Source organism: Saccostrea echinata, unplaced genomic scaffold (assembly GCF_033153115.1).
Source record: "Saccostrea echinata isolate AGI-Se365-2 ecotype Australia unplaced genomic scaffold, CSIRO_AGI_Sech_v1 ptg000025l, whole genome shotgun sequence".
Classification (NCBI taxonomy): Eukaryota; Metazoa; Mollusca; class Bivalvia; order Ostreida; family Ostreidae; genus Saccostrea; species Saccostrea echinata.
The window spans coordinates 5,304,069-5,319,441 of NW_026889774.1; the positions used below are offsets into that span (position 1 = coordinate 5,304,069).

Sequence of the window (15,373 nt, forward strand, 5' to 3'; positions counted from 1 at the left end):
TTGTATGTTGTTTTACGTCCCATTCGAGAATTTTTCACTCATATAGAGACGTCACCATATACCGGTGAAGGGTTTCAAATTTAGACCTTTACTCGGCACTCAGGGCCATTGAGCAGTGAGGGATCTTTAACGCGCCAACGCCTGCCGTGACACGGGGCCTCGGTTTTTAAGGTCTCATCTGAAGGACTCGCAACTTTCACTTCAAAGGAGTAAATATATAAGAGAAGTGGTGGAAATAAGATGTGGATGCTTAAAAACTCCAAGGAACTTTTAGAAAATTTGAAATCCCAAAATTTTACCAAAATCGGTACATGTAACATCAGACTTTTCAACACTTTATACAACCATTTCCATCGATAAATTAAAGTCCAGGACTGGGTTGCTAAAAACACACTCAGGTTAATTTTGACCACTAGTGAAGTTAGCCGGTGGTTAAATTTTATATACACTGCCCAACTATTCAATGGTCAAATAGCTGTAGCTGCAGATGTGTAGCTCGCTGGTTTGAAAAAATTGGAATGGACGACCAGAGAGCTACAGTGCCACGCATTGAAAAAAGTGTGTATTTATTGCGCTCAATAAAATGCGCTGTTTCTCGAATTATTTCTCCGTATATTCAAACTTCCATCTCAAAATATTACAAACCGTGTGTTCCTAACATATTTTTTCACTACTTCCACAATAAAACCTTTCCCAAAATCGTTGTTAATAGCTCTCCTGGGCCTAAAATTGAGACCATCGAAAATTTCACCTCCACATACTGCCATCTTGGGTGGCAAGACAATTCGGTCCAACGCACTTCGTACATGACTTTTACATACAGTTTTGTTGTTGGAAGTAGTAAAATAGTATATTAAAAACACACGGTAAGTAATATTTTGATATCTACGGAGAAATAAATCAAGAAACAGCGCACTTTTTGTGCGCAATAAATATACACTTTTTTCAATAGGTGGCACTGTAGCTTTCTAGTCGTCCATCCCAATCTTTTCAGACCAGCGAGCTACAGATCTGCAGCTAAAATAGCTGTTGCTAAAATTAAATTAGCCTCTGGTTAGTATCCTACAATTCATTACATTCGCCCCCCCCCCCCCAAAAAAAAAGCCTCCATGCAAATATATGAGTAAATTGTGAGAAGCTTGTTGGTGATCCAAAATCAGGAGTATACATCCGAAATACCTAAATTTAGGGTTTTCTTGTTCCAACCTTAGTCAAGTTCAACCCTTTTTTGTTTCATTTACACATTTTGTTGACAACTATAAAAAAGAAAACTGACATTAAAGATTATAAATAGTGTTTTTTTTTTTCAATTTATTTTAAAGATTGCACTGAATTCAAAATTGTGAATCAAAGTAGAGGGAATTGTGGGTGAGCTCACAAAATTATACTAACTCCGCTGCATTTTCTAAAATAAATTGCCTCTATAGAGTTTTCTCAGTATGACTTTGAACTTGCCAAAATTACCTTTGTTTAAGAAAATGACACATCCTTAGACATAAATTATCTTAAATTGAAATATGGACATCCAATGTTAATCCGTTAGAATGTTATGGGCCTGAAATAAACTGGACATCCTTTCCTGCAAGTGATCTTGAACTTGCCGGAATGACCTTGGATGAAGGTCAAGCCATATCTGAAGGACCTTGAAGGTTGTGAAGAATATTTGTACCAAGTTCAAATTTTCAACGTTTCTCCATTTCAAAGTAATGGTCGGGACGGGTTTTTTTTTGCCAATGACATTAAAATTGCCAGAATGACCTTTTGGTCAAGGTCATGAGGTATCCTAAGGTCATGAACAATGTGTACCAAGTTTGAGCCTCTGGTGTTTCTCCAGATAATTGCAAACGGAGGGACAGATAGTCAGACGGACAAGGTGATTCCTATTCTTCTGCAGTGGGTAATATAAATAATAATTGACTGATTTAAAAATGCACTTTATTTTTAGGGTTTTTTCACAACTTTTGCAAGCTCTTGATGTATGTCTCTACGTTTTCCAATTATGGCTTGTGCCGCTTCCCTTTCAGTGATACTAGTATGTTTTCTCGAATACTTGACACCAAACGCTAAAATTTATCAAATAAATCATTTAAATAATAACTAAAAAAATATCTGAACAGTATGTGTCAGCAACTGCTAAATTCTCATACATGACTAGAGCGCTCTCTATATTCGCCATCAACAGAATTGATAAGTAAGAGATAGGAGGATATTATAGATAGATAGATAGATACATGTACATACCTATGACCGCATCTATAATATCCGTGTTAAGGATATTTCTGTCATAACTGGCATTTTCCCTTGCACAGCTCAGGCTAGTAGTTTACTCTTAGTGTAAAGAATGGCATATAAAATCCCTTCACCCAGCATAAACAATACATATTTATAAATTGTTATATTTTTAATTCAAACTACTCTTACCTTTTTAGTCTTATGTACATGAAGTTTTATTGTGCTTAGAGTTGCATTGAGCAACTTCTTTAAGATATGAATTGTTTGCACCACTCTGTCAAATTGTAATAATGATGTAAAGTATAATTATTTGACTTTATACTTGTTCAAATTTTAATATAATGATCTCGAAGTTCACTTTTCACAAATAAAAGGTTAAAAACGGTTTAAAAGCTTTGGGGGAAAACATTTTGTTCAAGATCTTGGTTACATTTATAATGTTAAAATAAATTTATAATGTTAAAATTGAGAGCAGAATGCATTTTTTGACAGAGTTATGCCCCTTGGATTAGAAAAAAATTCCAATTATTTGCTCTGCGTTCATTATCTCTGCAAGGGTCGAACAAATTAATGATATATCATGATAAACATGTTTTGGCCAAAGATGTGATGTAGAAGACTATTTCTGGTAGATGCATCTCAGATAGTACCGGTAGGTGACCCCTATTGATTTTAAGTTCAAAAGGTCAATTTCATTTGCATGTACACTGTCCATAATGTATACTGCCCATAATAAAGGCTTATGCACTCTACAATGTATGTTCAAAGGGGGGCATATTAAGTGTTTCACAAATATCTCTAAGACATGTTTTTTTTTTAAATAGCAGGTCCAAACTAACACTTGATTATAAATATAAACATACATTTCTATGATTTGGATACTGTGTTCTTCTTTAAATTATGGACCTTTGCATTAGGATGAGGGTACATGTATATTGAGAATCATATTTTACATAATTCATATTTACACGAGAAAAAAAATTCAAAAAAATCTTTTCCATAAAAACAAGGCAAGGTTTAAATATTCTTGGCATTGGATCATCCCGACGATGAGGAGATTCAAGTGCTGTGTAAACATAGCCCCTTTATGCTAGACACAGATCGCAATATGATTGATTGTATATTGTTTTACGTCCCATTCGAGAATTTTTCACTCATATAGAGACGTCACCATATACCGGTGAAGGGCTTCAAATTTTGACCTTTACTCGGCACTCAGGGCCATTGAGCAGTGAGGGATCTTTATCGTGCCAACGCCTGCCGTGACACGGGGCCTCGGCTTTTAAGGTCTCATCCGAAAGACCCGCAACTTTCACTCCAAAGTGCCGAGCGCATGGCGAAGGAACAGTTGCTACCTATTTTTTATCGACTTAGGTCTGTCGCGGCCGAGATTCGAACTCACGACCTCCCGATCACGGAGCGAGCGCTCTACCGACTGAGCTACCGTGAACGGTCAGATCGCAATATGAGATTAATTTTTTTCTTTGGAATAAAGAGAGTAAAAATATTAATAAAATATTTTTCCTGAAGAACAGTAGATTCTAGGTGACCTGGGTAAGGGTTGTGGCCTATTGATTTATGTCTTACCTTGCTAGGCCTAATTTTTTTTCTACTTGTATTTACATTAATAATATACACTCAATAAAACAACAACAGTTGTAATTTCTACTCTCAAAATTGTGTTGAAAAGTGGAAAAAACTAATCGATGACAAGACGTAGGGTGATTCTTTTATGCCATAATTTGTCCTTACATATCTGTAACTTGCATATCTACAATGTATCGTTATGTTTAAAAAAAATGCATCAACGTTCATTTTATTTAATCGTTAAACAAGAACAATACAATTTAGTATGTTTACTTTATTATTAACAAAATTGCATTAACTTCACTAGGTATCCGATCCTTTAATCTCTTTATTGTTGATTCAGCTCGTACATACTCTTTACAAATTAATGTAAATTTTTCAGTATTAAAATGTTAGTAATATGGTTTAATATTGAGTTTGTTTTTTACATTTTAACTTAATAATATTAATGTTCATACTTACTCATACCTTGCCATCTTGTAACTTTTACATCTAAATAAGTATATAGAAATTGAGGATAGGGATTCTGCCTTTACCAGGGGCAGACTTTGGTTCCAAAGTTGTCCATATCAACAAACCACCCAAATCTCCAGGACACCCATGATAAGACTTGCTAATGAAAAAAATGTCTTCCATCGCGAGCTTCCCTCAAAACGAGTCTCTTCCTATACTATATACACTACAGTTATATATGTAACAATGCAAATAACGCAATATGCAAGTAAACTCTCCAGCCTTAATTCTATAATAATTTCGATAGTCGAAGAATGTGTATGGGTCATTTTCAAAAAATGTCAATATTAACTCTAAATGATATCCAGAAACATTACGTTCTGTGTTTACATCTTGCGCACTCCCATGTTGGGAAGCAGTTCATGTATCAACTTTCTATTACAATTAGAGCTTTTTCAAAAAGCTTGGCCGTCTTTAGCAACAACCTTAAACAGTAGACTGGCATACACCTATTAGGCCGTATTATTCTTGAGCATTTCTTCATCAACTTTTTACTGACATTAGCCCTACTATATGAAAGTTCAACCAAAATAAAATAAATCAATAAAATACTTCAACTCAGGTCTCTGTATACCGTCTTCCAAGGAAGACGGTAATAATTATCTTATGAGAAACAAAAAACTAATTAAAACGTTTCGTTTGTTTGTTGTTTAACATCCCTCTCGAGAATTTTTCACTCATATGGAGACGTCACCACTTGCCGGTGAAGAGCTGCAAATTTTGACCTATCCTCGGCACTCAGGGCCATTGAGCAGTGAGGGATCGTTTTCGTGCCTGCATCTACTGCGACACGGGACCTCGGTTTTTACGGTTATCAAATATAACATTGAATTACATTGGATTTTTTGGATATAGGTCTATGAAATGTGTTATTTCATGCCAGACACGCTTTCTACACATATAAAGCATTGTAAATATTTAAAGTTTATATAGATAGTTTTCATATGACGTATTTTCTCTCCGAGTTATTTCCCTTGGCCGCCATCTTGGTGGTCAACCTGGTAATTTTTTCTTTTTGTCTTACCATTTTTAAGAGGATTTAACAGAAATATTTGGGGGGAAATCTTAAAAGAATAAAAACTGTGAAAAAAGGGAGGCTTTAACAAATGTATATATTTCAGAAAAATAATGCTTCCTACCCCAAAATGGCGAGTATAAAAAGTTATAGTTGGTTGAATAATGAAGGAATATGGGCATGTTGACCTCCAATATGGCGGCCAACGGGAAATAACTCTTGTTAATTTGGGCCTACTGAAAACTATCTATTAGATTTACTAGTATGCCATGGATATTTAAGACACAACAACTATAATATCTGTCTATTCTAAATGTTATAATAAAATTATTCAAACAAAAAAGAATTAGTATTTTTCATTTACGTTGTCTAAAACGTGAGAAACTGCAGACTTTAGTAATAAAAAAAAAAGAGAAGATCTCACTCAACATCCAAACACACAGAGCACATATAACTGATGTATAGATATGCAATGGAAAATAAGTCTTGGAAAAAACACCATAACAATTTTTCTTCTGATGGCTTAGTTTTTATAGGGTGGCAGTGGTGTGAAAGAGAAATTACAAAGTCTTTTAAATGCAGGAATTTTAATTTGAAATCCTTTCTTTACCTTCACGGGTGTAATGGGTTCGATTGTTGTATAATTCGAAATCAAAGGACTAAAGTCCTGTTCCACATGAATATGTCTTGAGGGTGCACGAAGTATGACATCATTTGTTGAGGAGGTGGAAAAAGTAGCATCGGTTGCTGAGGTATCAGGTGCCTAGGGAGTGAGAGTAATGGACTCAGGTGCTGAGGGGGTGAGAGTAATGGCTTCAAGTGCTGAGAGGTAAGGCCTCGGGAAATACAGGGAATGCAAGCTTCCCCTCCTGAACTGCCTTTAAAAAAACATTAAGTTCCTGTAGATTAACAAAAGTTTGACCTTGTTCCTGGTGTTCCCCGTGTTCTTGTCCTTTGTGTTCCTATTACTGGCGTTCCAGATCGTGACGTTCCCATTCCTGGCTTTCCCATTCCCGACGTTCCTGTTCCTGTCGTTCCCATTCCTGATGTTCCTGGCTTTCCAGTTCCTCGTGTCCCCCTTCTTTGTGGAGCTCTAATAGCTGTAAAGGGCTCTGACTTGAGAGGGGGTTAGTGTAATCGAAAATGCTTCCAAAATTATCTAAATCCATTTCCCGTGTTCTCTTTTTCAACACATCAGAAAGAAGCGGCTGAAAATAAATAAGAATTAACTGTTATGAAATTTTGAAAAAAAAAAAAATAAGAATACATTTTTTTTTCTTTTTTGCAATTAAATTTTTCATTACATTTTTTAATCTAATATTTTAACCAAATTTTCAACAACAAACACTTTTTGGAAGTCGTTAATGAAATAATTTCATAATGACAATTAGTTTATATTTACCTTTGTCTTAAAAGAAATTGTCATATCCAATCGTTTTGACTCCTTTCTGTTGTCGTATACGTGTAGATATTTAAAATCACCGTGGTATTTCACGACAACCGTCTTCTCTCTTCCAAACTGATTTGCTAGCTGTTTAAGTTCGTTGTTAGCATACATGACCTTCATGTTCAGTCCGTTGGACTTTTTTATGATTTTATGAATTGAAAGTGGTGAGATATGAAAATCTACACTTTTCTAGCGCTCTACGACAGTTATTTGTTCTAAACAGGCATAGAGAGTTATGTACGGACTCGATGCTATGTACCAACAAAGAAACTTCATGTTTTCGTCATTCATTTCGGTTGAAAAACTTTAGTGACCTGTCCAGGTAAAATGTCGGTGCGCAACTGATAAGTTTTGTCTGAATGTGGATTTAATCCACGAGCAAATAGGCATCACGTTTAGATGTGGCCTTCTCAAAAGCGTCCATGAAATATTTACTTTTCCCTGGAGCTAGCTGTTTTCCAAACGATTTAATTTGTAAGCGGTCCCTGTAAGATGGGAACAGGATAAAATAATAGCAATTTCGAGAAGCAGTGCACATAGCTTTGCCTTTATGATAAATTTTGCAATTATAAATGAATGACGGTGATATTGTGATCCGACGCAAAGCAATTGGATCATTTCCCTGTTGTCATCCTGCTCGATCATGAGGTCGTCTAGCACTAATATTTTATGTCCTTCACCACCTCCCCATTCAACCATTCCTTCGTTAGGAGGGAACCCTTGATGAGACTCAATGAAAGGAATTTCTTTTCTCATTTGACTGTACAACTCTTGGCACATGCCATTATAACAAAACATCCGAATGATCGGTTTTTTAAACATTCCGTTCCTGTGTTGCAGTATTTGTCGGGTTAAATAACTTTTACATGAACCACTCACTCCCACTATTAAAATACTAGCGGGGGCTTCAGATACAAATCAACTGTTGCACATATTCATAATGTTACAACAGCAAACTTGACAAATAGTTTAAAAAGAATTGGAATAACAAAAGACCTGTGGGCCACAACACTCATCTGAGGAGGTGACATACATGTACATCTACATACATCTACTTCTTTATTTTTAAATTTTAAATTACTTTATTTAAAATCCCGCAGTTGCTGTAGAAGCAGAAGTAGATAATTATATGTCCTCCCTTATTTTGTTTGCTTTTTTCTTCTCTCTCTTTTTTGTACGTACACGAAAAATGCCAATTTCATAAATTGATATTTATCTCTTTCCATTTAGAAACTTTATTTTTCATACCTGTTCCTGTTGTTTATAAGTAATATACCTCGGATACTCTATTTCAATTTCCAATAAGGATAAAATAATCGAACGTGCATACTAGTATTTTAAACTGTATGATGAAATATGTGGAGATAACGAACAGTATTCGAGCTCAAAAGTCCATTAAACATTACAAAATAGGAGCAGAGCAAACACGGACCTCTAAGACATCAGAGGTGGGATCAGGTGCCATGGAGGAGTGAGCATCCCCTGCCGACCGGTCACACCCGCCGTGTGCTCTTTGTTGATCGGGAAATAACGGGGAAATACGTCGACAATTCAGTATGTAAATAATGGCCTAACAATTAGTATGAAAAAAGTCAGTCAGCATTTGACTGAGTGATAGACATCAAACATCAGAGGTGGGATCAGGTGCCATGGAGGAGTGAGCATCCCCTGCCGACCGGTCACACCCGCCGTGTGCTCCTTCTCATGATCGGGAAATAACGGAAAAATCCGTCGACAATTCAGTGTGTAAATAATGGCCTAACAATTTGTATGAAAAACGTCAGTCAGCATTTGACTCAATGATAAATTGTATTTGCTGACAAGGTCATTGTATCGACCATAGAACTTACGAAATGATGACTTTAAACGAGACAGCTGATATTCTTGTTTCATCAACTTGTTTGTCAATAATTTACCTCGTTTTATAAACTGTTCATACGTAGAGCACGCTCTTGCGTATCGAATCAACTGAGAGGTAAAAACTCCGTATGCAGGTGATAATGGTATATTGCCGCATAGGTAAGGGAAGTTGACGATTGAAAATTTAAATTATTCACGTTTATCATAAAGCTTTGTTTTTAGATTACCATTGACGTCTATTTCAAATAAAATACCCAAATATGAAACAGATGTGTCAGATTCTGTGGTATCTTTTATCTCAAGCTCACAGTGATATATCGTGTCGACATAAGAATGGAAATATCCGATCATATTGATCCGATCATATTGATTACATATAGTTCAATAATTACGTCTTATAAAAAAATGAATGAGTGCTCGTTGTCATTTTCATTAAAAATTGCAAGTAACTTGGATCCGCCAACTGTTATCACTACTGCTCTCGACTCTCTCTTTCTCTCTCTCTCTGTTGATCGAAAACAAAAGTAGACATTTTTACGATAATTATTATTCGAATGAAACCTTATACATTATAAATACAGTTACGGTCCTCATCTTTTGTAATGAGAGGAATAAGGATGAACTCTGGTGCAGGCGTTTCGGGGTTTATTTGGATAATATATTAATTTAGGATGGGGACACAATAGGGGATCAATGTTTTACATTTTAATGTATTTGGAACAAATCTGTAAAAAGCTCAAGAACCACTGGACCAGAAAATCTGGAATGTGGGTGAGAGCTTCCAGACATAATGTAGATTCTAAATTCTTCAAATCATGGGCCCTGGTGGTAGAGCGGATCAAAGTTTTATATTTGACATCTTCCTATTAAGAATAGCTGGACTAGAAAATATGATACTTATGTTCGAGCATTCTGACATAATGCAGATTCTAAAGTATTCAATTCATGACCCCCAGGGGTAGGGTGGGGCCACAACAGTGCACCAAAGTTTTATATCGGACTATTTTAGAAAAAATTGAAATCTTCCCAAGACCACAATAGAAACTATTGGTATGCAGACATTTCTAAGTTGTGTAGATTCATTTTTTTTCCTTCAAATTATAGATCCTCGATAAGAATTGGCTACAACTGGGATTAAATTTGAATGCATGTATACAGGGAAAAATTCTTATGTAGGATTACTGCAAGGCATTGCTTATCAAATTGATTTTATAACATTTCCATGTCATGTGCATTCATAAACTCCTTAGAGTTAGGTTTGGGCCGTACATGTAATATTGGGTGACAATTTTTACGGGAATATAAGGGGGAAAATCTTTGAAAATCTGAAAAAGAATATCAGGGCTAAAGTTACTCAGATGAGTGTTGTGGCCCATAGGTCTTTTGTTATTCCAGTTCTTTTTAAACTATTTCTCAAGTTTGGTGTTGTAACATTATGAAAATATGCAACAGTTGATTTGTATCTAAAATCTTGTTAAGGTATTTAATGTATAATGAATGGGTATTGAATCATTTTAAACTAGTTGAATATATATTGCTAGATAACGATGAAAGTGTAATGAACTAAATTCACATGAAAATTTTAATTATTATTGTGTCAAAATATATGTGGTAAATGATTCATTTTATTTCATATTTTAATGAAGAGAGAGTTTATGCATATTTTCATCAAGAGATTTGTATCAAGTTCAAATTACTTTTTACAATATCTTAGTAAAACATGCACTGCTCATAGACTTCAATGTAAAAATCAAGGTGCAATTAATTGGACAATAATCAAAATTTTGTAAAATCCTTTGGTGGAGTATTTTTATTTGACAACACCTTCAAAATGCTACCATGAATAAAAATATCGGACCATTCATTTATTATGTGCAAAATATGGTCATTATACATTGAATACCTTAACACATTCAATCACTAGATCCCGACTCCCAATGATATCACTTCTAACTGAATTAACTCTCATGAGTACTTTCAAGACTTTGATTCAATTAGTTGTCATTAGAAAATAAACAGGATCGGAATCCGATTTTTGAATGTGAAACTTGGGAATTGTTGAATCAAATTTGTATTTAAAATAAAAAAATTCTAATGAAATTTTCTCGACTTGACAAAAAAGGTCAGCTATGTTCTCAAATTGACGAAAAGCCTGAGTAATGTTCCGTTAATTCTGAATCGGTATAACATCGTAAGCCTTGGGCACGTAAATCTTAGGAATTGATGAAGTAATTTCGTATGAATGAATGATTATTTTTAATAAATTCAATTTGAGTATTTATTTTTACTTAAAGTTTATATATTGACTGTAACTTTTATATGATAAATATTATTAATCGCTGTCTTACTATCGGTGGACTTTTTTTTCCCTTTCTTGAACTATAGTGCTATAGCTAGTAAAATATTGAATTAGATAACCAGGGTTTACCTTATAGCTAGTAAAATATTTAAAAGATATTAGATAACCAGCGTTTAGCTCTATTTATGTCTTTAATGATAGAAGACCAGGCGACACATGCGTTCCTTGGAACACTCTAGTATGACAAATGCTAGATTTCAAGTTTTTATGTTTAATTTCAAGTTTTCAAGTTTTATCTTTAAGCGTTAAATTTTTTTTATTGTAAGGCGACTTTTGCGAAAAATTGATTGGCATACATGTAACTTGTGAGCATATTTGTGGAAAAGGTTGTAAAAAAACAGAAGCTTTTGCGTCTGTAATTTATTCGTCAATTAACAATGTATGGTAACAAAAGATTTCTACGATAGTAATGACCCTAATGCGTTCACATTACTTCACAGCGGCAAAGAAACGAAGAAATTTCGCACATCTTCATGTTTCTCCAATATTGAAATTCATACTACGGAAATTTCTTATAACACCAAACGCAAATTAAGCTTAAACAAGTCCTCCTCAGTTTCACCAAAAAAGTCATTTGAAACCTACCTCATATTTCAACTGAAAAGCTAATTAAAACTAACTCATATTTCATTTATAAAAAGCCAAACTAACTCATATTTCAACTGAAAAGCCAAACCTAGCGCATATTTACCTCACCGGTGGGGAATGTCTTGAGAAAGACACAAGTTTAATTACAGACTGTAAATTCAAAGATCGAGTGTTACATTAGTGGTAAGATGACATGATTTTGCTCCTCTTGAAAAAAGTCAAGGCCAAAGATTCAAGATTAATGTGATTATGAAATGTTCTGATTCTGGTATTTTTTTAACCTCAAAAGTAAATTGTCTTTTCGTAGGCGAACAAGGATCAAACAAAGAAAAAAAATACGTAGATTTTTGGTTCTTCGGCTAGTCATATCATAAAGACACATTTCAAAAACAAATTGTAATACATGTATGATAATTCTTGCATAAATCAGTATCAATCAAAACCTATATGGTTGCTATTGTAACAAAATGTAAGTTTACATGTATATATAAATCCTAAATATCTATGCAAATAGTTGTATACATTAAAGATAATCGTATACATGTATGTACTATATAAATTAAGTTTAAGTAATTCATAAAATTTATTTTTAAAAATGGAAATCCAACAGAAATTCGAAACACAGGCAGCTGCCAACAATACTTTTGTTAAATAATCTAATAATTATTATTAAAATCTAATTTTATTTGTTAAACCTTTTGGAGCCCCACACAACGACACCTACATTTGTTTACAAATGGCCGCGCAAAGTATTCACAATCTGAAGGAGGAATACCTAACGTGTCGCATTTGTTTACAGTCCTACGACCGTCCGCGTCGACTTCTCTGTCAACATTCCTTCTGCACAGATTGCATTCGCCAACTGATTAGAACTGCCGAAAATGGGCGTGGAAAATTGACGTGTCCACTTTGTCGATCCGATGTCATAGTACCAAACGTTTCGCATGACGAATTTGTCAATAATTTGCCTCTGGATTCGCTGATTGCTGACCTACAAATAACTTTATCAAAACATGACCAAAATCCGGAAATAACGCGAGCAGACATCTGTAGCGATCATTCGGGGAGGAAGCTTGATCATTACTGTTTTCATCACGCGCGAGTAATATGTGCAAAGTGCATTGACACCTCTCATTCGGGAATATTGTGTCGATGTCTGCCTGTAAATGACTCTTTTCGAGAGCTTCAACCACGAATAGAACGAGTTCTAAAACGACTGCATTCAAAGGTATGTTTTCCATGGTATTTTACAACTAACTGCATCCATTTCAAAAGTTTCATAAGTGTATTCATAACTGTGGTAAAAAAAAACGTTTAATTTAAACTTGAGTCAATAAAAAATGTGTTTTTAAGCCCATTGGATTAAATGAAATGGTTTATTTAATGCAAAGTTCAGAACTAGGTCATTTAAATGTATGTTGTTAGGCCGTGAAACTTAGTCAATAAAACCTCGGTATTTGCTCTATAGATGTGAATTGAATACAAGGAACACTTTCTATATTTAACATAACATTGTATGTATATATTTTTATTCCGATAAGAAGCTTATCAAAGACTAGCTATTTGTTCAGTTAACTTCCCCCCTGCTAAAATACTAAATCAATAGCTCATAGGATAACAAAAATATATCAGAATTGTAAAGGAAGATAATGCCTTATCATATAAATGTAGTGTAAATCATATCAGTTAAGGAAGTGAGTGAAAATACTGCCTCTACAAAAAACAGATGCTACTGGCATTTATTTATATTACATGGATTAGAAACTATTTCGAGTGTAGGCGATGAGTAAAATCAAGAGGTTGTTCCAAATCTAATATTAAAACGCGGATCGACTCGATGTAAAATACACACGTCTGTTTTGTATTCCACTGAAGGAAGAATATCTTATATTTTATGCGATTTGCCTGATTTTTAATGTTTGTTGCTTTTTGTTGTATTGTTAAGTTATTTTTGACTTAAATGTCCGCTAATATAAGGATAATAATGAAAATACTCTCCATGGATTTAGCAGTTTCTAAAAAGGATGACTTGTGATAATGAAATAAATGGATTTTTTATTTACTTGCTAGCTTAATGACGCAGAACTTGATACAATCCACGATCGCTCGTTTGAGGAAAGTAAGCAGAAAACTTTAGACGATATTGCTAACTTGGAGCAAAGGATAGAGAACATCTTTGAAACCTGCAGACGACAGATCTCAGTTCTTCGCTCTGACGTTCAGAAGTTAAATCGAGAATATATATCGAAAAGAAAAGATTGTACATTCACTTTTGGAAGCAGCAAGTCACATTGAAGTCCTGAAGAAAGATAAGAAGTACAAAAACTTAATTGAATTGCTACCAATTATCGAAAATCAGCTCAAAACCAAATTTGATATAACAACCGCCCAAAAAACAGCACGTCTAAATTTCACCTTGTATGACGAGGTAAAGGAATTTCTTCGTGGATTTTCAGCAGTAGGCTTTGTTGAATTAAAAGGAGTTAGAAGTGACTTGGACACCGATTTTTCTGATTTGCAACTGAAGACGAACAACTCAAATACACCTCCTCTCTCCATAAGCCATCTCTTGAATAGAATTAATTAAAATGGCTGGAAATGACGTTATTTTAAGCGTTGACCGGAGTTTCGATGCTAAATTACCCGATGAACTGTCTTGCTACCTTAACAAAATTGTTTTTCTTCCAGGCACTAGTGATTTGTGTATTCTTGATAGGGAAAACGCTAAGCTCAAACGATTTTCTATTTTCGGTGACATAAAAGGATCTCTTTCACTAATCGACGTTCCCCATTCTATGTGTTGTATACGTGAGAATGGGAACATAGTTATAACAAAACCGGACAAATCAGTGTTAGAAATAGTCGAAACCTCACGCGAGAAATTTAACATTCAGAGATATATCCAAACTGACAAAAAATATTTTGGAATCTGTCAAGTTTCAGAAGATCGAGTAGCAGTTTCTTCATGGTCTCAAACTTGTATCGACATTATAACCGTACATGGTGTCGTGATAGTATCAATTTCAACGGAGCTGATCCTAACCTCTCCGGAGAGTGTCCCCAATATGCTATGTATGACGTCTGAAGGTCACATAGTAGTTTCGGATCTTAAAAATACGTTGTGTTGCATTTCACGAGAGGGAAGAGAAATATGGCGAGTGTCTGTAAACGGCCACATAGGGGACGTATCATGTGACAGGGAAACGAAAATTTTGTACCTAGCTTTAAAAGATGAAGGTACTGTTATAAATGTTACTGAATCCGGTAGTAAAATGTCAAATATTTTAAGCCTCAAGGACAAAGTCCCAATTTCTCTAGACATAAAGGAGATGAAAATGTGCATTACCGACAAAGATTCCAAAGTTATCATATGCAACAAAGGCTGACGTGTGATAATGCAAACCTACCTCTCTCTCTCTCTCTCGTACACAAAACAATGCATTAATTTAGTGAACTTTTGTAATTTATGAAAATTAAAAATCTAGATATATAATACACAGTGATGTTTCTTTTGTTTGACACTTTTATCAATGTCACAAGAACCGTTGGGGATCGTTTATTGGACCCTTTGATTACGATGATCTTAAAAAACTTCTATATAACTGCAAACTAAAGAGTTATAATTTTGTGGCGTTTGAATGATAAATAAATTGACATCGCTACTCTAATCACGGGGGGGGGGGGGGGGCGATTGTGGCCGGTTGGCGGGAAGTGCTTGCTCTTCCGTGGCACCTGATCCCAATTCTGGTGCTTTTTGAGATCCGTGTTTGCT

General features: G+C 34.8%; 1 pseudogene; it reads left to right on the top strand.

Annotated features, from left to right (window-relative positions):
- Positions 1 to 12,316: 12,316 nt before the first annotated feature.
- Positions 12,317 to 15,096, top strand: LOC133192521 (tripartite motif-containing protein 59-like; annotated as a pseudogene).
- The last annotated feature ends 277 nt before the right edge of the window (positions 15,097 to 15,373 follow it).